Consider the following 3,266-nt stretch of genomic DNA (forward strand, 5'->3'; position numbering starts at 1 on the left):
TGTGTGCCCTTTGTCAGTCATAAGATTTGTTCCGGATTCTTCCATGTTTGCACCAAGTCAATTTTTTTCAAGTAAAATTCTTGATGTTGATGCACAATATTCCTTTGTGTGACTAGTACCCTAGTTCCTTTAGCCATTGATAGAGATATGGATTGCTTCCAACCCTATTGTAAATGATGCTGCAGTAAACAAAAGCATTGACACGAATGGACATAAGCACACTCATATTTTGTTGGGATACATACCTAATAGATTGATGGATCAAGTAATCCTTCTAGTCTCAACTTTCTAAGGAAGCACCAAGTTGCTTTCCATATGGTTTCACCATTTTCTATTCCCATCGGTGTATGAGAGTTTCAATCTCTTAAACACCCTTGCCTGCGTTTGTTGCTGAAGGTCTCCATGCACATTTTTGCTGGGATGAGAGGATATATAGTTTTCATTTGCACTTATAGGCGATGTGGGGGGGAGCTCTGGTGGCCTAATGGAAGGAAGCTGCCATTACCAACTTGAAGGCATGCTGTTTGAGTCCATCAGCTGTCCCATGGGAGAAAGATGAACACTCCCGTGCAACTTATAGCCTTAGAAATCTAGTGGAGGCTTAGCCACGAGTGTGTTTTGATTGGACTGCAAAGAGTTTGAGATTAAGTAACTAAGGATCTGGAGCATTTCTTCATGTATTTGTTGGCCATCTGAAGGGAAAACATCTTTTTGTATCCTCTGCCCATTTTGTAGTTGGGTAGTTTGCCTTTCCTTCTGGCACTGTTTATTTCTTTAAATTTTAGAAGTGAGTCCCTTATGAGGTATACTGGTGCTAAATATTCTTCCTAGTCTGGGAGGTTTTATTTTTACTTTGGAGAAGTCTTTTGATGTACATAAGGATTTAGTGATTCAAAGGTTCCAACCTAGTTTATACTTTATCAATAGTTTATGCCATTAGTGCTCTTATAACTGAAAAGGCACTAAGTTTGCCCCCTTTTCCCCTTTTATACTTTTAGCTTTTACACCAAAATCCTTGAGTCATCTTTCGGTTTTGCATATAGTATAAGGTATAGGGGATCTTGGAGGTTTTGAGATTAAGACAGTTAAGTCTTAGTTTAGATAAACCCATTTCTTTCCTTTCTATATGAAGTTGGTTATTTTCCCCATCTCATTGAAAATGGTAATACTACTGAAAGCACCTGTGGAGAAAACGTAATCCCTCTCAAGAGCCCATCATTTCAATCCCCAATCCATGAACATATGTTTTCCCATTCATGTATGTGTGTTCAGGTTTGTGTTTTATAGCTTACCTTGAATTTCTGGTTAGGTTTATTCCTAACGATTTCATCTTCTAGGTAGCTACAAATGGGATTATTTTCCTCATTTCTTTTCCAGAATTCTATTATTATAGAGGAATCCAGTTGATTTTTCTGTATATCAGCCTTATTCCACAAAGTGGCAGGGTATCCATCAATCATGTCTAGTTAATGTTCTCTATATGATCACACCATTTGCAGTTGGAGCTTTTAAAAACAGCTTTTGGCCAGTTTGGTTCCATTTCATTTTCTTGCCTTATTGCCCAGGTTAGGAATATTGAATAAAAGTGATGATAAAGGACAACCTTGTTCAGAGGCATTTGCCTGGCAAATTCATACCAGCCTGCTCTACCCTGTGGTGAGATATTGGGCTAACAGAGGGCCTCCTGTGCCAGTCAATTTCTGTCTCACACTGGAGGCTTATGTGTTACCAAGTTGTCACCAGTGATCCACTTGATGGTTTTTTTCTAAGTCCTCCTAGATAAAAAAATTCCACCTACCCCTGCGGCAGTGGCGGCTTTGTTGGCTGTGCTGGCTGTGCGAATGAGAATGACTTCTTGAGAATTCTCCCTTACATCACTGAATAATGGAGAAGGATAAGAAAGGAAAAAGGAAGAGGGATGCACAAAGTGATGCTGAGGTGAAAATACGAGACCAGGTCAACATCTTCTTTGCAGAACTAAAGATAGTGCTGCACAACCATGGCTATCCTGTTAAACCGGAAAAATCTACAGCATTGCCAAAGAAAGAAAATGTCAAATACGATCCAGAAGCCTCTGACAAGAAAGTCAGTTGTAATTTAGTATTTAGAAGCTATGGAGACTTTGTTCATAAGATACTACAGTGATTAGATGGCCTTCTGATTATACTGAGCACAGATGGTGTGATTACTTATGTGACAGAAAAGATCTTTTCTCTACCCGGCCATTTACCAGCTGAGGTAACAGGGAAAAAAATTACTAGGCTTTCTACCTGATCCAGAAAAGAATGATGTCCATAAGAAGATTACACTTAGTCTTCCTTTGGCCAGCTCAGAAGGAAATAATATTGAATTTTGCTGTCATTTTAGAAGAGGAAACATTGAATATTGTGGCACCCCTTATGAATATGTAAAATTTATAGTTACTGTAAATGACTTTTTCCATGCACCTTTTGTGTTCTTTGGCGGTCTCTCTTACAGCCGCTCTGGCACTCAGCCAACGGCGGCCGAAATTTCTACCTTACCTTTGGAGGAGCAGTACTATTTCATGGGCACTGTGTGTGTTCTCAAGTCTGAGATGCTAAAGGAACTTTGTGCTGTGAAGAAAGTAAGTGAAGAAATTCCATCAGAACAAAAGTTGAGTGAAGTCTGTCCATTGGTAGAAGAAACCAGCAATGTTAAAGACCAAGAAAAAGAGGAAATGAAAGTTTTGTCTACTGACTCTGATGATGACATCCAAAATATTTGCTCTGACGACATGAAGACTGAGCAGCATAGACCATATGAAGATACTGATGAAGCAATAACAGAATATGAGTCATGTTATGTCTCCAGCGGATCTCCCCAGAAAGCCACACCTGAATCATCAGATGCATTAGAACAGTTGGACAGCAATAATCCGAAGGGAAAAAATGACCAACAAGCCATCTTGGAATCCGTGTCCAGATTTAACAAGGACCAGAAGGATAAGATGGCACAAGACTCCGTCCCCTCCTCCAGCACATCTGCCTTCTCCACTTTGCAGATGCAGCGAACTGACCATCCTCGCCTCTGTCTTTGGATCTGCAGTTCCTGAAACCAATGGAGAGAACCCACTTAGATCTCAAGGAGGCTAAACGTTTCCGTGGCTCATATTCAGCCCCTCCTTTGAGTTCCCTAGAGGAACTTCCCACTACCTCCTCCCAGGTGCAGAAACAAGAATTCCAGCTGTGGAAAAGTCCACTACCACTCCCAGAGCCACTGTCACTCCCAGAGGTGCTGAAACTGCC

General features: G+C 40.7%; 1 pseudogene; it reads left to right on the forward strand.

The window, feature by feature from the left end:
* The first annotated feature begins 1,884 nt into the window (after positions 1–1,884).
* On the forward strand, positions 1,885–3,073 carry LOC102860644 (annotated as a pseudogene).
* Positions 3,074–3,266: the final 193 nt, after the last annotated feature.

This window comes from Elephantulus edwardii, unplaced genomic scaffold, assembly GCF_000299155.1.
Source record: "Elephantulus edwardii isolate Elephantulus edwardi_28Jun2011 unplaced genomic scaffold, EleEdw1.0 scaffold00562, whole genome shotgun sequence".
NCBI classification, from domain to species: Eukaryota; Metazoa; Chordata; class Mammalia; order Macroscelidea; family Macroscelididae; genus Elephantulus; species Elephantulus edwardii.